General features: G+C 35.3%; 1 protein-coding gene across 21 annotated transcripts in view; it reads right to left on the minus strand.

The window, feature by feature from the left end:
• Positions 1-22,932, minus strand: part of NRIP1 (nuclear receptor interacting protein 1) — a 105,057-nt gene that overhangs the window by 34,722 nt on the left and 47,403 nt on the right. For 16 of the 21 annotated variants that reach the window (XM_009443058.5, XM_063803735.1, XM_063803737.1 and 13 more), the window contains one exon: positions 18,704-18,826. The exons of the other annotated variants lie outside the window; for them this stretch is intronic. The gene's annotated coding sequence lies outside the window, so the exon portion shown is untranslated. The remainder of the gene's footprint in view (positions 1-18,703; positions 18,827-22,932) is intronic. 21 annotated transcript variants of the gene reach the window in all.

A 22,932-nucleotide genomic window follows, 5' to 3' on the forward strand; every position in this document is an offset into this window, starting at 1 on the left:
ATATGAAAGAAAGAGAATTCTTATATATGTAAAACTATAGCCTAGGAAATTCTGTCAAATAAGACTGAGAAACTCACTGGTGATTAGAGAGACTATTTTTAATGTAAATTTGTCTGACAACTGTTGTGATAACTGGTTTAGCTGTGTGTGCGTGTGTGTGTGTGTGTGTGTGTATTACTGTACTCACTTCCTAACTGGCCCTCCTCCAACACATTTTCCACACTACAGCCAATGCTCTTTGTAAAAGGTAAATCTCTTGGCTAAAAACTCATAATAGTTTCTATTTCACTTAAGAATAAAGTCTGAATTCCTTTCTATGGTTTGGAAGGCTCCGCATCAACTGGCTCCAGTGCATCTGACCAACCTTATCTCGCATCATTTAGTCCTTTGCTCATTCATTACGCTCCAGCCAGGCGATGTCCAACAGAAATGTAATGGGAGCCACCAATACAACTTTAAATTTTCTAGTAGCCACACTTTTTCAAAGTTGAAAAAAAGTAAAATTAATTTGAGTATATTTTATTTAACAAAACATACCATGGTATCAAGATGAAATCACTATAAAATTCTTAAGATACTTCACATTCTTTTTGTAGTACTAAGTCCTTCCTCCAAGTTGGTGTGTATTTTACACCTACAGACTACCTCCATTCCGGAAAGCTGCATGTGGCTTGTGGCTCGTAGCTTCTTCATTGGACAGTACACAGACTTCTCTGGATCCCAGAACACCAACAGTGTTCTCCGGTCTTTGGGCGTCTGTGTGAGTGGTTCTCTCTTTTGAGAAAGTTCTTTCTGGCTTTCTTATGGCTGGCTCCTTTGCCTCCTTCCCCAAACTCAGCTTAAATATCACCTGCTAAGATACCTCTTTCCCAATGACTTTAGGCAAACAGTCTCCCCATTTATTCCCTAGCAGAGCACCTCGGAGATCACAGTTGTCTTAGGACTTTTCTCATTCTGTCATTTTTTATGCTTGCTTTCCTTGCTTTTCAAATATTTGTTTATGTCCTGTTTTCCACCACTAAACTATAACTACTGCTCCATGAGAACAAGGACCACTTTTATTCTGTTCACCATGGGCACATATGAGATACTGAATTTTTGCTAAATATAATAAATGCACGTCATTACTCTTAGTTGCTCCCTGGCCACTTCTAACATAATATTCAGAAACAACTGGGAGCATAATATACGCACAAGAAAACAATAAATATATATATATAATTATTTAAATTATAAACCAAATAAAGATGCTTACATGATATAATTTTTGAAAAATCCTTATTTTCAAGACACTTTTATAAAGATAAATAAATCACTTTATTAAAAATTATAAGTACTATCCAATTAAAAAATAAAACTTTACTTAAACTCAAATCAAATCATAAGGCATTTCGAATATTTCTCCCTTTCCTGCCTTCCTGAGAAAAGCACTGTGTTAACTGCTCTTCATTTGGCATTCAGACTTTTAAAGTCAGATCACCCCAGTCTCCTACAGATCTACAAAAAATCTCTAAATGCCAAGAAATTTTTACAATTAAAGGGATAAAAAAGTCAGGAAACTATGAGTGATATTTGAAGAAAGATAAAGGTTTAGTTAAGATTTACACAAACTGAATTTTACCTTTTCTGCTCTTAACTCCCATTTTCCAAATCATTTATTATAATTCTAAACTGAGATTCACAGCTCCTTCAGACATATTACACTTTTAAGTGGAAAGGTGATCACTGACAAGTATGCAGTTTTTGATACATATTTTAATAAATTGGGTACAAATAAAAATCACATAACTGATCATGACAAAGAATATATACTTTGGGAGAGGAAAAAATATGACTAAAGTCCATTATCTAGGTTAAAAACTGAGAATAAATTAATAGGTAAAAAATAGAAATAAATGGTTGGATACAGCTCCCATATTATGGTTACCTAGTCAAGTCATCTGTTATTAACAGCAGGATAAAAAAATATGTCAGTAGAAGACATGGTAATCTTACATGTAGACACACAAACCCACAAAAATAATCATTATATATATTATTTATATTATCCTTGAATATATATGAAAAATATATTTTTATATTTATATATATATATACACAAAAATATATTTATATATACAACTTATATATAATTTGTATATACTCCAGGTATTATACATTTGTCTTCTCATTTAATCCTCATAACCTAAAGAGGAAGACACTAAAATAATCCCCATTTTGCAGATGGGGAAACTGTGGTGTAAAGAGGTGAAATAATTTGCTTGCACACTTTGCCCAACTGTTGAACTAAAGAACCAGGCCTGGAGATTTATTTTCCAGTAATTGGAAGGAAAGGGTTAGAAACACTTTACCACCATCCCTACGACTTGTAAGCTTATAAACTTAATTTTGAGCGTGAGACAGCCACGTCTCCAAACCACACTGCTACTGTCTAGCAGTTTCTCCAGTATCTCTGTGTTTGGTCAATTTGGCTTTCTGATCATTTCTCTAGTTCCTTGTTCATTTCTCTACTGGAAATAAAACCAAGTCATGAATGTAGCCCATGTGGTTGAAGGCCTGACCCACCTACAGCTAAGTCTGTCAGCACCTTGAACTAGGCATGTGAATTCTGGATGGACCTTCTCAGTCTTTAACCTGAATATTTATCTGACATGTACCGCTGGGACCTATCTGCAAACCCCAGCTCCAACCCCAGGAGTCTAACCTCTCCATGAACAATCTGAATTAGAATATTTCTTGAATTTCTTGAAAAGTCAGCATTTAATTATCACTGAAGGAGGCAAGCATTGCCCCTTGGTGGTCCCCACATGGCAAGAGACTCAATTGGCTGCCTTCCTCTGCAAAGCCATGACTATATTATTAAAGAAAACACTGCCACAGATATCAAATATCAACAGACTATATAACGTGTTTGTGATGTGCTACAGTTGACCCTTGAACAACGCTGGCTTGCACTGTGTGGGTCCACTTATAAGCAAATTTTCTTCCATTTCTGCCAATCCTGAGACAGCAACACCAACTCCTTAGCCTACTTAATGTGAAGATGATGAGGATAAAACCTTTATTATGATCTACTTCCACTTAGCAAAGAGTGAATATATTTTCTCTTCCTTATGGTTTTCTTCAGACATCTTTCCTCTAGCTAACTTTATCATAAGAATACAGTATATAATACATATAACATATAAAATACATGTCAATCAACTGTTTTAATGTTATTGGTGAGGCTTCTGGTCAACAGTAGGCTATCAGTAGTTAAGTTTTGAGGGAGTCAAAAGTTATATGCAAATGTTTTAACTGCACAGTGGCTGGGACTCCTAATCCCCACATTGTTCAAGGGTCAACTGTATTCACAAGTTTATTCCAGTGTGAACTCTCGTAGAAAGAGAGAGAGAGAGAGGCAGGCTCTTGCTCTGTTGTCCAGGCTGGAGTGCAGTAATTCAATCACAGCTCCCCACAACCTTGAACTCTTGGGCTCAAGCAATCCTCTCGCCTCAACCTCCCAAGTAGCTAGTTAATTTTTTAATTTTTAGTAGCGATAGGGTCTTACTATGGTGCCCAGACTGATCTTGAACTCCTGGGCTCAAGCAATCCTCCTACCTCGGCCTCCCAAACTGCTGGGCTTACAGGCGTGAACCACTATGCCTGGCCACTGTAATTTTATGTAAAGTTTTCTTCTCAAATTTTAGTATCTTTCTTCATAATACTAAATATGTTGTCACCCATTCTTGGCATAGAAGTCTACTGAGTCCACATCCATAGGGAGCAATTGAAAATTCTGTGTGTGTGAGTTTGCTTTGATTTATGTTTTATTTGGTTATAAACTTCACTGCAGCTAAAGGAATAAAATTTGGCTAATATAAACGTAACAATTATTATTTCAGAAGCATAAAATTGAACAAAGAGTTGATACCAGGTTAAAAAAAAAATCACTTTTTTAAAAGCTAGATGATTTGTGTTTTAGCCCTGGCTCAGGTCCTAAGCAGTTTTATAACAGTGGCTAAGTAGGAACTTGCCTAAAGCCCAGTGTTCTCATCACTTAAACGAACTCTTTATAATAATTCCTAAGGTTCCTACTGCTCAATGACTCCAGTCCAAGCCAAGCTAACACTGGATACCAAGTAACACTGCATGCTCATTTACTGAACTTAGGGAAGTATCACCCACATAAAGTTGTTCTCATGAATGTCTTCCATTTCATGGCTTAAATTAACAGCCATAATAACATGTCAAATGTTTGTTTTCTCTATAGTTTAATGTACCTAGATATATCTGAATAAAATTAACTGGATTTTATTTTCTTGGATGTTTAAAATAATTTGTTGATATTGGTTAATAAGCATAATGTACCTAAACTGACAAGATGAAACTCTAAGAATTAGATTTCACAGCTTAACAAAATTCAACAACACAGTAGATCTGCATATGAGGGGAAAGAATAGAGGCAATTTGAAGGGAAGAAGAACTCGAAGCACACATTTGGAAGAAGTACACTTTAAGACTCAGTCATTTGAACTACTCTGACTGGAAAACAATTCCATAAACACGATTCAGAGAGATTCCTGTTCCTGCAATACCTAGAGTACTTTCAAAAGAGCAACTCATGTAAAAACTCACTACCATGAACACGGCACAAATTGAAACCACAAATAGCCAAGAGAGAAGAAAGGAATGTATCGGGGTGGGTGAGAGGGGAGGGTGGTTGAGTATTCCTTATTCATGTGTTCAACAAATGTTTATTAAGCAGTTATTATATGCCAGGTACAGTGTTAAGCACTGTGGATACTTTGGTAAACAAAATATAGTCCTTTCCTGTTAAAACAATCTTCCACTCCATCAAAAAATAAATAAATAAGAAAAGAAAAAAAAAGGAAAATATCAATTTTCTCTACTTGGTAACCTATTTTAACTTCCCCATCTTACTTGGCTAATTATTAACCATGTGCATGCCATGTATTTCTTTTGAGAAAGTGAAAGATTCTAAAATCTTCAAAATTTGTAATTACAAAATCAAAAACTGTAAGTAAAAAGAGTTTAAAGAACATATTTAATTCTGAAAAATAAAATATTCTGATTTTTAGTTCCATAGTTTACTTTTGCTCTACAATTTCTGATATGTTTTAAAACCCACAAAACTAGGTGTACAAAAATACAGTACAAATAATTTTGATGCCTATATCCAATTGAAACAAAATTTAATAGTCTGAATTTCGTAAGGGAGTTCAAAAGTTCTTTGAAAACATCCCCTTTATAGACAATATGACCTCAAATAGTTCATTTTAATCAATGTTTTATGTCACAGAGTGATATATTTATTATTAACAGGTGCTTAAAAATGCTTCTTCACTTGGTCATTCTCTATAAAAGTATCTGCAAGCCAGTCTCGACCAATGTCTATAGCTTGTGATTATACAGATCTCCGGAATGTCTTTAGGACGTATAATTACTACATACAGAACACTTATTCACACATTTAAATGGAAGTGAAATGTAATCTAAAAAATGTAAAGCTATATACTAGTTTCAAGAATACAAAAGTAAACAATAGGAAACAACTTTCATTTCATCACTGTATTAGTATGAGGTATTTTGCTTCCTCTCTCTCCTAAATCAAGTGTTCTGATTGTAATCGAAGGATCAGGATGGGGACAGAAGAGGGAAAAGGGCATCTGCAGTTCACATGTGGCAAGAGGCTTGGACAAGAGGAATTTCTTTTCTCCCCTTGCAGTACAGATTTATACACAACCGAAAAAGTGCAGCTATGACCACATTTTAAGAATGCCTAAAAATGCCCAGGAGTCTAATTCCTATCACAGATGTTTTAATCACTTCATAAAATGTTAAAGCATTTATTCCTTTCATATTAAGTCACCTCAAACATCCCAAATTGTACACTACAAGTCTCTATTTGAGTAACAATCACAGAATTAAAAAAAATTATAAGAAATGTGCAATTTCCTTTTCTACAACAGAATAAAACAGTATAATGTTTATGCAAATCAAGCTAGCAGAAGAATAAAGTAAACAACACATTTCTTAATTTCTTAATATAGTTCAAGGTGGTGTAGTGGCCACCTCTTTTCTTTTTTTCATGAAAATCTCTTTCCTTTGCACCATGTTATGTAGGATCTTTAAGAATATAATGTACTGAAGATAATTTAAAATAATTTTCTAAACTATGTCCATAACCACCTCCATGACTGCTCCCATCTGATGGTTAAAATCTTACAGTATTAGCTTGAATTTCATCTCTGCCTCACATGTTTCAAGCAGGGAAGCAGATTTAGTGCCTCAGAACACTTTACAGGGTTTCATTATCAATCAGGTTATGTTCCCGGTGACGCTTTCAGTAAAATTATCTTATTCGAATGAACTCTCTTGGACTGAAGTAAACAAAGCTGTAGCCCATTGCTCTCACATACTCTCCATTCATTTATTTCCTTTTTCTTTACTTAGACTTACAGCACGTGCCCTAGAAAGAGCGCATGTTGAATATTCCTGGAGTGTCACAATATGCAATACAATAAAACAGATTACAGCCCTACCTTTCTCTCACAGCAGTGGCGCCAAGCACAGGTACACCGGAGCAATCAATTTGTTCTGCAGACCGTAAGGCTTTCATAGAATACTAATGTAAAATCTCTTTTCTTTCTCCTTTGCCTTGACTCCCTAATGCCCAGGTCCCGACCAATACAAGGAGGAGGGCGGTATGTCTTCTGCTGAGATAACCACAACTACTAATCAAGTATACGTGTACAAGGGCACAGGATTAAACCTCCACCAAGCTTGAGTCAGGGTTTGAGAGCAGCTAAACACATGCACAGCATGGTCAAAATTAAACACACACACACACACATACACGCACCCACGCACACACACGTGCCATGAAAATACAGATGTGTCTACTTCGGTGAACTAATTCATCACACTTTACCATGCCTCGTTTTTTTAATCTCAGGGGCATAAAATTACCTCCTGTTGAACTGAGGACTTAGATTCAACAGTGCCCAACAATTGTTTTTCCAGAAACGAGAATCATGATCAGTCTTCTTTGTACTCAACTGTTAACCATTTTTAAAACTAGGCATTTTTCTTAATTGTACTATCCAGCGCAGTTTTACATGAATTTATTATTTCAGGTATTAACATAGGGTTAATAGACTCTGCATGGATTCTTCAGATTTTACACTTAAAAATATATTGTAATAGCTCAAGTCTACTTTACCAAGAAAAGTATGTGCATTACCAGTAATAAGACATACAAAAGATTTTCATGTATCTTGAAGTATTTACATTATGAATAATCCCAAGCTATTTGAAAAATATTTTCAGGTCTCAACAATTATTTAAAAAGCACCTTTAACACTTCATAATTATGGCATCACGGTGGTATGGTTAATCTCATAAATCTAGAGTTCTGGTGTTCTTTTCAATTAGACATTTTCACTTGGCTTATTTTTCTTTTATTCAAAATATGAAAAGGTATGCCAGTCATTAAGTAGGCGAATGACAGAAGTTGTTAAATATTTTTTAACAACATACATTGCCACATTTTAATTTGCCTGCCTTAATTTTCAAATAACTCTTGAAAAGTATTGATAGTTAAGGGGCTGCAAACTAAGCAAAAATTAAGAACAAAATACTCTAAATAACTGAAGAAACTTATTAGGAGGCATCCTAAGCCGTTCTGTTTTCATGTAAACAACTGCTTTAACACTGCTAAAATACATGTGTCTCATTTTGCACTTTTTCTATTTCTTAAACAAAATCAGTAGGAACAATTAAGAAATACTAGGGACTCAATGAAGTATTGCAATAATGTTTAATCGATACTGATGCATTTGTCCTTGACACACTGACCATGTCATCAGGCTACTGTCATGTGATGTCATGTCATTTCTCCACCTGGCTCATGACCTTGTCCTCTAAATGACCTAAAGCTTCCCTCAAGTAGCAGGAGGCCCCTCCCCGCTGTCTCAGCAAGGTCGAACGGGTCAGCGTGTCCTCATCTATAATCCACCACCATTTGTCAGCAGGGAGGCTGGAGGAGGCAGGCTTGCTACAAGGGGAGAATGCCCAATTAGGCAGCTGTCACACAAAGCATAGGCTGCAAAATTATCCCCTGTCAAAAGAAAGAGCAGCTGCGGGTGCCAATTACAGCAACCTTTCAACCCTTTAGGTACTGGAAACTACACAGAAGTAAATGAAGAACAATTAGTGATAACAAATCGATGAATTAGGACAGTAAATTAGAAATTACTAGCAGGTGAGCTTGGGTCATACATGACATTTAGGGCACACCAGACTCCAGGCAAGGGCAGGATGCAATGAATCACACTAACCATTTCCTCACATATAGATTTCCCCTCCAATATTTTCTTTTTGCAAACCTGAGATCTTTAAAATACCCATACCTAAAAATATGTATCTTAATATACACACCTTTTCATTTCATGGAACCCCAAAATTGTTTCTCAATAGGAGAAAAATCCTTCAGAATAATAAGTCTAGTTCATTCTAACTCGTTTTCACACAGTCCAACATGTTATCCCCTCAAACAAATTTAAGTGTGGCCCACAAAATCCAAAATATCAGTTTAAATCATCACACTTAAAATATTGTACTTGTCCTGATTCTACTTCAGTCAAAAAGCAACTGGGTATAAATTCTGAGAAAACTGCTTTGCTAATATCATAATGTTGAAGGTAACTTTCTCTACACAATGTCATTTTGTGGATAAAAAAATAACTGCCATATGTGCTTCTATACATAATACACATAAAGAAAATATCAACCACAAAATTACTCTCTTAGATTGTTCTGCTCCAATCCTGCAGAGGTGATACACATTAAGTCTCAGGCACAGAAAGCCAATGCACTTGGACTTTGTCCAACTAATTTATTTGGTAGTTAACATTCGCAGGCAGCGAAGGAGGAACATGGGGAAACAAGCCCCACCAAGGGGAGCAGATCCAATATGGCTACTGAGTGTTCATGGACATGGTTTCATTGTGCCTTAAAATGTCATGCACGTTCAGAAACAACTTTCTTAAAGTCCATTTTTAACTAAGATTAATTTTTTTTCCATAGAAAAAAGATGGTCTTCCTACATCAATTCTTTGAAAGTTGAGAAACCTGAATGATACGTGCTGTTATTTCTAAAGAGGCAGGAGAAAATTGCTTACCTAGACTTCTAAATCACAAATGGATAAAAGTGAGGAAGAGAGAAGGTGAGGCAATAAAGAAGCACTTTACTCACCCACCTCCAACACATTATAAATAAATCACAGTTGCCAGAGGGAAAAGTGTGTAATTCCTAGTTCCTAAGTCAAGCCATGTGATAATGTTTCTAGGAGATAGATGTCATGGGGAGAAAACTTCTCCATGAAAAGTTTATCTGAGAATTTGATTTATAAATTATATTTCATCATTTAAAAACTGGGCATTTATAAATTCTCTTTAGTTTAGAATGCAACCCTCTAAAGTCAGACATAAGGAATTCAAAGCAATGACAAATAGATAGGAATGAAGGAGTTAATGCCTTTAGAATTCAGCTTCCATCATACATGGGTGACTATCTCTTTAAATAATTTAAATCCTCTCCATCAACTACAAAGCTGTTTTGAAGCCATTTAGCTTTGTTCTTTACATGTGTTCTAATTAAGAAATGACCTTGTCATCACACACACCAGAAATCCGGGATTATTTCCTACAGCAAAAATTCACAGAGCCCCCCAAAGAAGAAAAAGGGGGGTAAAAAAGTCTTCTTCCTCAGTTCCTCACTAAAGGAAGTTGTTGGTTGGTTGAACGCTGAGGCAGTTTCACCGCATAATTTTTTTTGTTGTTGTTGAATGTCACAGGGCGGGTTAGTGTGACCTTGAGCTGCATCAGCAGCACAGCAAGGGTCGAGATGCCTGCAGGCGCCCTTGTACTGGATTTGCAAGACAAAAACCTTCAAACTGGCTGAAGGACATCTTAAATCTCTTCAAAGGTTTTCTGAACTAATCTGGGCTGCTCTTAGCAGGATCTGTGCCAGTGTGAGAAGCAAAATTAAAAACAAGGTCTTTGACAGGATGTTGTCTCCTCTTAACCCTTCCCAAGCAGAATAGAACAAACCACCAGCATTCTGGAGAGAGGGTTTACCTAGAAGCATTCTTTCATAACAAATTATGTAAGCAGACAATCACAAAGAATGGGGCAGTTATTAGTTCTCAAAAGTAAACAACCCTTCCATTGTGCTTATTAAAGAATTCAGGTCGAATTCTTTCTTGACTATATTTCAGTGTAGTGAATGTAAAACTTAAAGCTCTATTTGTATCTTTCAGATTTGTAGCACAGTGATAGGTTAAGACTAAAAAATATTTCCATCAATATTTATCTCTAGAATTTTCATTTTTTTAAAAAATACATGGTTTTAGTTGGTTAAGTCACAAACTTCATGCATACTGCATATAGCTTACTAAAATTACAGGTAAGGAAAATTACATTATAGCATGTTTACTAAATTTCTTATTCCCAACATGATGAATACATTCTTAAGACGGAAAAAAAAAATCATTAGAATAGTGAGTAACACAAGTAAAACAAGGTAAAGTAATCTCGGTCTTGTTATAAAAACATCAGCATGACATTTGATGTTTTAGCATTACCAGTGCATGGGCCAAAAGAGAAAGTATTAATGCCAGTAGAGGGTGTTTGATTCTTCCCTGGCAATGCTCTCAAAATTTAATTTAGTAGCTAAAGTAGGCAAATGTTTAAATCATTACTCTAGAACAACAAAAGGAAAAAGATGAATAAAATAGTCCTGGCTTTCAAGAAATAAATAGTCTGGTGGAACAAACAGCTGTAATGCTTAAATCACAATATATGCTAAAATCAGTGTGTCTCCATCTATAACATGCTGGTTTGTCATCATCAGATATAAGATATGTCATGATTAGTTCTAAAGAGTATTTAGTGTAAGTATTTAGTGTTAAGTACAGAATTTAATAAGGTCTAAGAGGTTGCAAATTATTCCCTTTTAAAAAAACAGACTAAATTCAAGATAACTTGGGTAATAATCACACTTTCACTCACTTGGATTCAGGTATGTTTTCCTAAACAGGACAGGAAAAGGACAGAGTAATAACACCTAGCAAGTAAATAAGACCCGAGAGTGCACAGTGCCGGTGATTTTCTTCCTTAGTCTCTGTGCCAAAGGAGAGAGAGTATATACTGTGCTAAATGCAATGAATGAAATATGTAAAAAGTGCTCTAGGAACACAGATAGGCTGTAACTAGGTTTTTAGTTCATATGTACACATGCAGGTGCTGGTCAGTGATGGTTAAAAAATGAGTAAGGGCTAGCCAGGCAGAAGAGAATGGCAGCCATTCTAGGGTCCAGAAATAGCACTCAAAGGCAAGGAAGAGCTGAGTGTGACACAGGAAGTGTGGTAGTCCAATGGGAGTGGAGATTAGGCTGGAAATGCAACTGGGACCAAGGACTTTGAATCAAGGCCATGCCAAGAAGCTGGCCTTTATCTGGTGGGTTTCCTTACAAGCAATGGTATTATTAAAAGCATATTAGAAAAACAAAACCAGAAGCTATGGGAGTTGTTGATAGCTTGGAGGGAAGAAGAAACTGTAGATCAGTTAGTGCACTGCCATGGTCAAAATAAGGCAAAGGCAGGAGAGTTGAAGAAAAAGACAGCTCTGGAAACAATGAAGGCTGCTTTGAATATTTAAAAACCAATTTGTTTAACATAAACAGTGCTATAAGATAGGGTGTTATTTCATAGCAACTTTATTGAATCAAAGATAAAAACGATAAAAATAATTACTATATCTCAAGCCTAGGTTTGATAAACACTGTGCTAAAAAAATGATTCCTACAAAGTTTCAAAAAAGTAGTAATTCTTACAGGGGTGCTTTAAAGAGTCAGAATCAGATCCTGTTTGAAGTCTGAATTTTGTACTTTGAACTATCAACCTTCATTAAGTATTAGGTAAGGGTTTTGCTTACTAGGACAGTAACATGTACCTTTTCAGAACAGTGTGAGAGCGTATTTCCCTTGGCTATAAGACAGAGATGTCCGACTTAAATTATAATGTGGTTCTTGGAGCTAAGAGCTCTATCCAACGCTAATGAGAAAAAAAATTAACTCAGCAAACATTTCTTGAGTCCCGACTACGTTTAGGACACAGAATTAAAAAATAAAAACTACCCAACATTCTATCAGCTTCATGTTTTAGATGATCACTCATAATGATATCAAGTCCTCAAATTCCAGCTTGCATGACATCATCACACAATAAAAAGACTATGAGTAAAAACAGTATGAAGCTGTCAGTAAATCAAGTGTCGGAACTAGCAGCCATCTTGGTATTCCGATCCAGCTGAAAGGTACACAAGGCATTCCCAGAACCCTCAGGGAAGACCCAGCACCAATGTAATTTGAAGAGCGTCGTCAGATACTCTAGAGACTGACTGTCCCGCTAAGACCTCAGAAAGAATTTAACAGAGTATCAGCCAAGGTAAGAGGGTAGGGAGTAAAACAGAACAGGAGTCACCAGGGCCAAGTAAATATCTGCCAGAGAGCAGACTGTACTCTCAGAAAAGGACCGCCAGCATCAGGGATCAGGTTGAGGCAAGGGGAGGGGAAGGTCACACAAAGGAGAGAAGGAAAGACTTGAGGGGAAGCCTACTCAATCCTGCAAAATAACACATCAACTTCATTTTGTGAAACTTTTTTAAACCACCAAACCTCTGGAGTTGGGCGAATCACCGTAGAAGAAGTATTAGAAGGTACACAAATCATAAAGAGGACTTGAAAGCCGGGGTAGGGGTGAAATTGACAGGGCAAAACTAGGAATGACCTTACTGAGTATCCACAAATAAAATGACTTCTCCTTGAGTAAGCATCTCTGTCTTACAGCTGCCAAGCCAACGCTGGCAGTAAGTTTCAGCACATTCTAGGTCTAGACATTAATAGAAAAGTGGGTAATATGATACACCGTGCAGTTATTAAAAAAAAAAAACTTATTAGTCTACAAACACAAAAGCAAGGTTAACATTATTGGAATAAAAATATAGAAGATTCTGTTCGCAATTAGACAAGTGAATTGCCATAATACAGCAGTTCTCAAAGGGTGGTCCAAGGATGCCAGGGGTGGCCATGACCCATTCAGGAGGCACATGAAGAAAAGACTACTTTCATACTACTAAATGTTATCTGGCTTTTGGTATCATTCCTTCCTAAGTGTACAGTAGAGTTGTCTAGAGGCTATATACATGGAATGCATCCTTGTGTAACTCTTGTTTTAAATTTTTTCTCAGTTTAAATTTCTAATATGATAAACATCAGTTGATATGAATCTCATAAATAAAAGCTCTCTTGGGTCCTTGATAATTTAAGAATATAAAGTTGTCTTGAAAGCAAAAAGTTTGAAAGCTGCTGCTATTAATAGTTGAAAAGTACAATGTTGGTTTTCTTCAAACATAATCTCTTCTAATTTCAAGAATTTCCATAATTATATATGGCAGATAAATATTGTTCTCTGTGCAGAATGTCCCTAAGACCAAGACGAGGAAAGAAAAGAAAGAACTTTCTAAAAAGATGAGTAAACTAAGGAGGATATTAAAAATCTCCCATCTCTAGAGTCGCTATTATTCTGAATTTACCATACAAGGAGTAACAAATGTACAAATATTTATAAAGAAGCTGCTATGTTGTTAAGAGCTGAAGTTATAAGGATAACTAAGTGAAAAACCAGCCCTTAGTGGGCTCACAATCTCATCGGGAAAAAACAGATCAACAACATAGTGAGATGCTACTAAAAAGAAGGCATGGACAAAGTGGAGAAAGCACTGAAAGACACAATTTTTGGAAGAAGACTGAGTGGTAAGGCAGGGAACACCATTTTTAGTGAAGGTTCTCTACAGAGGCTGCATGTGAACTGACTCTAGGGACAAACAAGGCTTTCTCAATTAGAAAAGAAGCTTCAGTATTCTTCAGAAAGTAGGAGGACCATAAGCCCAGTCCAGGAAGCACAATGGCATAGAGTATGTTCTAGAAACTTTAAGTAATCACCTCCAAGAATAAAAATTGCCAGTAATGACAAACTTTTATAGAACATGACAAAATAATTTGATGTCATGTTCTATAAAAGTTATAATTAAATTTAATGATGAAAGATGTGGACTTAGATTTTGTAGTCTTGTTAAAAACTTCTGTCATATAGCTTTTTAAAAAGACAATAAAAGTGAGTTACTAAAAAAAATAAAATAGAAACAGACAAACAAATTATTGGCCTTTACTGCAGATATTTTGAGAAGCACTAGCTTGGAGGACAGGCTAGAAGATGGCAGGTGGGGAGGAGGTGCAGAGAGGGGCGGCAACAGCAGGAGACAAAGCTTCAAGCTAGAAGCTTACATAGACTGTACTATGAACATTTTTTTAAATAAATAAATGCAAAAAGGAAGCAAGCGAGGTTTGAAAATTACTCATATACCTCTAATCCAGAATGAAGAAATTCTAGTTATCTAAATAAAATGCATAAGCTCTGACGTTAGAATCAGAAAATTTTCAGATATGCAAACCACAGGCCACATTGTTGAAGGGCAAATGTAGCAGAGAATCAAGGAGACTATCAGGTTCACAACAGTTAATTTCAGTGAAAAAAGACCAGGGTCTGTGTAAGAAGAGAAAGTGTATTGACAGTTTGATCAACACTTTTAAAATTATTTTGATTCCTTCATTTGAAACCTTTCATGGAAGAGGAAAAAAAAAACCTGAGTTGATATGGAGGCTTCGCATATAGCGACTTTATAAAATCTGAGTTGATATGGAGGCTTAGTCTAGTAGGGATCTTCCTCCCCAAACAACATAAGTTATATCAATTAAGATACTAAGTAAAAGACTTAAGGAAAAGTCAATTATTTAAAGATACCAAATTAAAAAAATGTTAATTGTATTAATGTTTCCCATAGTAACAGTAAGTTAGGATTAAGGAAGGTCTATTACTTTTCTATGTTCATTATGCTATTGCAATTGCTACATTATTTTTGATCAGACAAGTAACACAAGTAAGCTGGAGTTTTAGGAAGATCTGGTGGTTGTAAAAGACTCGAACAAGGATGTCAGTAAAGAGGCCTGCCAGCACAAGAGCTCCAGATGAGAAATGATAAGACTCTGAACGAAGATGGCTGGCTGTGAGAAAGGGAATTAAGAGTGGATGGAAGCAATGCTGGAAACTAACAATGATTCATTTGAGCCAAGCATACAGATTTTCTTACCAGGGTTATCCACAAGGCCAGGAAAACACTAGTGAGAAGGCCAAATTGGTTTACGGCAATTAATTCCAACTAGGACAACTCACCCAGATTATAAATTGATCTTTCTTTCACCAGCATCACGTTTCTACTAAAAATCTGGTGTGAAAGTTTAAACACATTTTACAAAGAGTTATTTCTTAAACAAATTAAAAAATATGACTTTGAGGAGTGTTTTATGAAGTTGGACAGGCATTCCATGTATACAATTAGCCTACTTTACCAACCTCGTAACCCAGCTCATCAGTACTGGCACTTTTTTTTTGAGATGGAGTCTTGCTCTGTCGCCCAGGCTGGAGTGCAGTGGCGCGATCTCAGCTCACTGCAAGCTCCACCTCCCGGGTTCATGCCATTCTCCTGCCTCAGCCTCCCGAGTAGCTGGGACTACAGGCGCCCGCCATGGCGCCCGGCTAATTTTTTGTATTTTTAGTACAGACAGGGTTTCACCGTGTCAGCCAGGATGGTCTCGATCTCCTGACCTCGTGATCCGCCTGCCTCGGCCTCTCAAAGTGCTGGGATTGCAAGCGTGAGCCACCACGCCCAGAGTACTGGCCCTTTTTTAAAAAAAAATTTTATATAGATATTTTATGTCTGACAGGAAAGTTTTAAACTCAAGACATCTATTCTACTACAATAGTTGTCAAAAATTTAATCAAACTAGAAAAAAGTACAATAGAGAACTCGTCCTAGTGGAAAACCATGACATATAACAATAAAAATTCCATTAGAGAAAATTAGTATATTCAAGTGTTTAAGCTAAATTGATTTATGGTCATTTAGTTAACACTACCCAAAATATTCTCTGTTTTTGTATCAGCAATTTTATCAAAATTAGCTAATAAATATTATACACTGAGATAAACAGCACAGAAAGTATATAAAGTCCTATAAAATATAAAAAAGGGTGAATTAATTTTGTTAGTTACTCAATATGATGATTGTATCTCTTTCAAAAGAAGGAGCTAACAAAAGAGCAAGGGAAACATGGCCTAAGACACTAAAAGGCTTTTTAAACACTTCATTCTTTATTTAGTTTGCAATATTAAATTAATTACATCCTTTTTCCTCCCAATCATTATCTTTGAGCTTTCAGTCAAAAAAAATTACTATACTTAAAAATATAACATGAGTGTTTTGCAGGGTATGACAAACTATAGTAAAAACCTCATAAAACATTAGTTTAGAATCCTCAACTTGTCAAATACTCATCTCCTGAGATATACCAGATCCTCCTTTTGGAGACACAGTCCACTGGTTAATGAAAGGCATATTGAAAAGACATTCTATACTTTGACCCAACATCTCCCAAGCTTATTTGACCATGGACTGTTCATTTAAAAGGAAAACATATTTAACACAACACGTTTTAGAAAAAACACATTTGACATAATCATCTTTAAAATCTAAAAACGTTTAAAAATATGTGAAAGGAATATAGAAAATCACTATTAGTAATTTGTTTTTATAAATTTTTAGTTTTCAAAGTTGTTCAGTATACATTATAATGTCTTTTTTTTTTTTTTGAGACGGGGTCTTTCTCTGTCACCCAGGCTGGAGTGCAGTGGCACGATCTTGGCTCACTGCAACCCCGACTGCCGACTTAAGTGATTCTCCTGCCTCAGCCTCCCAAATAACTGGGACTACAGGCACGCGCTACCACACCTGGCTAATATTTGTATTTTTAGTAGAGACAGGGTTTCACCATACTGGTCAGGCTGGTCTTGAACTCCTGACCTCATGATCTGCCCACCTTGGCCTCCCAAAGTGCTGGGATTACAGGTGTGAGACACCATGCCTGGCTGTCTTTTTTTTTAATCTGGAAGAAAAATCTAAATTTGACAATTTTCTAAGAACAACTCATTGGCTGTGTATATTTACCAGATGGCTACCTATAATTTACTTATCCAACTCCTAGTTGGATCCAGTGAGCATTGCTTATTATTCTGGCTATGTGGTAAAACAAAGGTGTTGAAAATTAAGAACAACAACAAACCAATTATATCTTGTGGCGGGGCGGTCACAGGAATATGCATGATTATAATGTTAATTTTAATAGAATTAGAAGTTCAGAAATGGGGTTCAATATCAACTGTTTCATCAAATATAAAAGCAGATTTCAGACTGCCAACCAGTGATTAACACCTAATTATATCTGAATAAAAAAATTTTAGTATTTACAAATAATTGCGTCATTGATTTTAAATTCCAATTATAGGTAAAATATAAATGAATATATGAAAAGTGACTTGCAACCAAATAATTATTAGTAATTTTATGCAGTCTTTTAAAAAATAACGTTTTAAAGATTTTCTTGATGAAATTACAAGAAAAGCTAAGCATTTAAGTGGGTGATTAAAATAACTTAAGTACTAGGTTTTCTGAACATTATCAGAATAGTGAAGAAAAAGCAGTTAGGATTATCCATATGAGGCCTACAGGTAAAGAGCAAATTTGGCTCAAAGTTGCCATTCCCTTTTTGAAACACTGTGGTCAGGTAAAACATGGTGAATTTCAGCATGCTGTATCTGCTCTCTCTCTCTGACCAGAGTTTTTCAGTTAGCTAGATGAAACTGAACTATTCACAACTGATTATGAGCACAATAATCAATCATTATGCATTTACCTAGTTCACTTGGATTTCTCCTTCCCAGAAATAAGCAGCATAAGGTCCAAGAGCTTAAGACATGACAAATTCATTTAGGTTGTAGCTATACTAGAAAACAGGAGTGTTAATCCAAGTAGAATTAACCACTTGCTCATCGTCTTTTTTGTTGCTCTGCCCACCTACTTGTGTTAATTTAATCCAATTACTTTATCATTTCTCAGAAATGCTAATAATGCTCTTTCCTTTGTAAGAGGAATTTTAATAATTCCAAAAGTAATCACTGGCCTATACTATAATAAACACACAATAATCAAACATGCTTCTATTTTTCCTCAAAACGGTAATTAACTTTTTATCTGAAATCAGGGATTGCTATTGTAGGATTTGTATTAACTGTCCATTTTCTCTGGTTTTTGATAAATCGAATTAAGTGTTATCAACAAAAATACTATTTCTTCTTTCAAGCTTTCCAATTCCTCTCTCCAGAAGTAATCTACACACTGAATTCTCAAGAATATTTTTCTCCATTTCTCTTACAGCATTTAACCTCTTTTACTGTTTGATTACATTATTTATCTACATTTATTCTTTCCATATAAGTTCCTTAAAGGAAGGATTGTAGCTCTTTCATTTTTTAAACCACATTGCCTGATGAAATAACTTGCACAGATGAAGTACATAATACATATTTTGAATTATAAGCTAATTTATAACTGAGAAAGAATTGTCTGAAATATATTAAAGTCATAATGATTAAGCCTTAAGAACTCAGGAAAAAAATATTCTCACCGTCTGTCTCCAAGCTCTGAGCCTCTGCTTTCTGAGAAAGAAAATTGAGAAGGCTGTTGAAAAGTAGCTCTGATGTCATCCGGAGTCTTCAGATTCCCTGTCCTCCTTCAGTCAAGTGTGCATCTTAACAAGAGGGAAAAGATAGTTTGGCATCTATTCCAAACCAGATTCTGGAATACCTTTTGATCAAGTTCAACTTATCCCATTACCTTTCCTTGTTCAAGTTCAATGCAAAAGTAGTCATTTGACAGAAAAATATCAATTGTTTATGAATGCTGGTTCATTAACAGAAAGCAATAGATCTCTGCTTTCTAGGTAATACTCGATAAAAGTAGCTGCTTCAACAAAATAAGCTGTGAAAAAGGTTTATAGTTGCTAGGATGTGTTTATTAACCTTTGTTAATTTCAAATTTCTTAGCGTGCTGTGCTAAATTAATTAATTTACATACAAAAAATTATAAATCCTCCTAAACGTGTATTTCTTAAAAAAAAAAAAAGAATAGCTATAGTTTTCTTATATGGAACTTTTTCAGTTTCAAAATACCAAGTATGTAATCTTTGCAGCAAAAAAATTGGTAATAAATATCAAATGCCCTATATATCCATGAAAAGATTTACACAACAATGCCCAAAGTAGATTTATTTTTAATAGTCAAAAACTGGAAACAACTGAAATGCCCATCAATAGGTGAATGAATCATATGGTATATCCATACAATATAATTTTACTACTCAGTATCAAAACAGAATACACACAACACATACGGAAAATAAATATGGATGAATCTCAAAATAATTACCCTCAGTGCAAGAAGCGACACAAAAAGAAACATATTTTGTGTGATTCCATTTGGATAACATTCCAGAAAATGCAAATTCATCTATTGTGAAAGAAAATAGATCAGTGAGGTTGCCTGGGGATGAAGGATGCCCAAGGGAGGGATTACAAAGAAATATCATCTTAATGGTGATGATGGTTTCACAGGTGTACACACATGTCAAAACTTGTCAGATTGTTCCTTAAATATGTGCAGTTTATTCATCAATTATACCTCGATAAAACTGCAACAAAAATTAAATGCCTTAACATGTTACATGTCCGTTGATGCAGCAATTCCATGTCTAAGATTTATCCTAATTAAAAAAAACATGGAGGATAGGTGTAAATATTTAGCCATAAGGATGTTCAAAATACATATTATTATATTTGTGCAGTGCATTGTATACAGCCATAAAATGTCAAAATGAGAAAATTAGAAATAGTTAAATAAACTACAGTATATTACATCATGGAATATTATGTAGTCATTAAAATATTATACAAGAAAATTAAATTATATGAAATTATATACTATATAAGTGATAAAAACAGGAAACAACATTATTTCAGCATAATTGAATTTTTGTTTTAAACAAAAGTAAATGCAGTAATTATTTCTGCATTTAGAGGTAATTATTATTTTTTCTTTTTGCTGATTTGCATTTTCTAATTTCTCTACAGTAAATACATACATATTACTTTTCTCACAAACAACACAAATAAAATGATGCAAATAGGAAAAAATTTAAAATTTTCCACTCCCTAATACAAGTATAAAACTCCTAAGAGGCAGTGCACAATACAGATGTAGTTCTGAGCTATCACACGGCCACCAGCAGCACCCTACTAAATAGCTGTGGGAAAGAGACAGGTCTGACACATAAATGGGAGCATCATTAAGTGAGTAATGCTTTACCAGTTACAAAATGCTATCATAGACATGACTGTATTTGATTTTCACAACTCAGTGAAATGAGCAGAGATTCCATTTCATAGAGGAGCAACAGATAATAAGCAGGGCTGGTTAAGTCATATGCCCCAAATTATAGATCTTGGACTCAATTAAATCTTGACTATAAATTCAGATAGGAATTCCAAGAAGAGTAGGAAACAATCACTTGCCCTGATTATATATACCTAGAAGGATGTGATTCACACATCAACTTAACAATAACCATATTTGTAATTACATGAGTACTCCTATTAGAATGTGGTAGGGACCTTGGGAATTTCTGAAGTCTCCAATCCCCAGTCTCTGAAGTAATACTCAAGGCACGCCCATCTTCCCGTTATCAACATTATCTACCAACTCACTGAAATTCCAGTAGAATTTAACTGTTCAGTTTTCAATTACTTTTTTTCCTTCTTGAAAAAAGATTATAACCTTTTATTTTAAAGTTGGAACAAGAAAGTAATCATAACTATATTTGAGAATGCTGGCCGGGCGCAGTGGCTCACACCTGTAATCCCAGCACTTTGGGAAGCCGAAATGGGCAGATCATGAGGTCTGGAGATCGAGACCATCCTGGCTAACAAGGTAAAACCCCATTTCTACTAAAAATATAAAAAAATTAGCTGGGTGTGGTGGTGGGCACCTGTAGTCCCAGCTACTCGGGAGGCTGAGGCAGGAGAATGGTGTGAACCTGGGAGGCAGAGCTTGCAGTGAGCCAAGATCGCGCCACTGCACTCCAGCCTGGGCGACAGAGCAAGACTCCGTCAAAGAAAGAAAGAAGGAAAGAAGGAAGGAAAGAGAGGGAGAGAGAAAGAAAGAAAGAAAGAAAGAAAAGAGAAAGAAAGAAAGAAAAGAAAGAAAAAGAAAAGAATGAAGGAAGGAAGGAAGGAAAGAGAATGCTGCAACTAGTAATCTATAAATTGATTACTGGAACTTTAAAATGTGAACTTGTGGGCTAAATCTTTTTTTGGTCTGTGTATATAGATAAGAAACCCTACAAACTGGCATATTCTATAAAGAAAACCACCAACTCCTGAGAAGGGTAAAAGGAAATATCTCTAGAGGAACATTACTATTATCATTATTATTTTTATTTTTAGAGACGAGGATCTCACTATGTTGCTCAGGCTGGTCTCAAACTCCTGGGTTCAAATGATCCTCCCAACTCAACCTCCCAAGTAGCTGGAACTGCAGGTGTGCACCACGGTGCCCAACTTAGAGGAACATTATTAATGAACTGGTCATTATCTGTTGATGACACCATGAGGAATCCTTACAGCTACTACTCTTACCAACACTCCCAGAACTAAGAGACTTAACAGGTAATGATAACTATAGTTTAATGAGCAATTACTATGTCTCAAACATAACAATAAGCCTTTTACAGATATAATCTTTAAAAAACCCTGTAAGGTGATTATTATTATCCCCAGTTTGTAGATGAGGAAACTGGGTTTAAGTTACCCCAAATCACAAAGCCAATAAGAGACTGAGGTGGAATTCAAATTTCAGTATTTTGGAAAAAGACAGGGCCTTGACAGTTCTCTGGAAAATAAATTCTGATTTTTCCCTACTACTGTTCATCTACAATGGTCTCAATTCAGGTAATGCAAAATACTTGGTACTAGCAAGTGTTTTGCTAGTGTTTTGCAAAACACTTGGTACTAGCATATGAACTTAATGAGCCTACATTTTCCATGTAAAAAGTTAAAAGTATTCCAAGCCCACAATGTGTATTTGATATTTTGTCACATTCTAGAATTGTTTATGTTAATGGTTGGTCTCTACTAAGACACTGTCCTTCTGAGACAAATATATGACCACACAAAAGATAAATTAAAAGAATATTTAAATAAAACCAACAAAAGATAACACAAAATAAACTACTCTAACATTAATACTTAAAGTTTTCCTATATTAATAAGTGAGTAAATTAGCCTTCAGTTCAAGTCAGTGAAACTGAATATGCCAGATGTGTTTTGAATCATGACAAAAGAAGCATGTCTAATGAATAAGAAAATTTTAAATAACTTCATCATAATTATATTATGAAATATTATACAATCTTTAAAATGGATGTTTTCAAAGATCCATTTATTTAATAATGTGGTAAAATTATCAGAATACAATGCTAAGAAAGCAAGATACTATTCATCTGAGTTGAACAAATTGCTAAACAAATTAGAAGGCTAGACACTATGCTAGGTGCTGGAATTACAACATGAATAAGACGAACACAGTTCCCATGGGAAAGAGACAGGAAAGAAGCAAACAGAAAATAAAATAATTGAAGATTTCAAACAAAGCAAGAGGTAGAGAGGAAGCTACTTTACATAAAGTGATAAGGAAAAGCAAAAGCTTCTCTGAGAAAATGACATTTAAGCTGAGAAGGCCCTAGTCATACAAAGAATAAAGTGAAGAGAATTTCCAATAAAAGAAATAGTGTATGCAAAGGAC

Source organism: Pan troglodytes, chromosome 22 (assembly GCF_028858775.2).
Source record: "Pan troglodytes isolate AG18354 chromosome 22, NHGRI_mPanTro3-v2.0_pri, whole genome shotgun sequence".
In the NCBI taxonomy this organism is placed as follows: Eukaryota; Metazoa; Chordata; class Mammalia; order Primates; family Hominidae; genus Pan; species Pan troglodytes.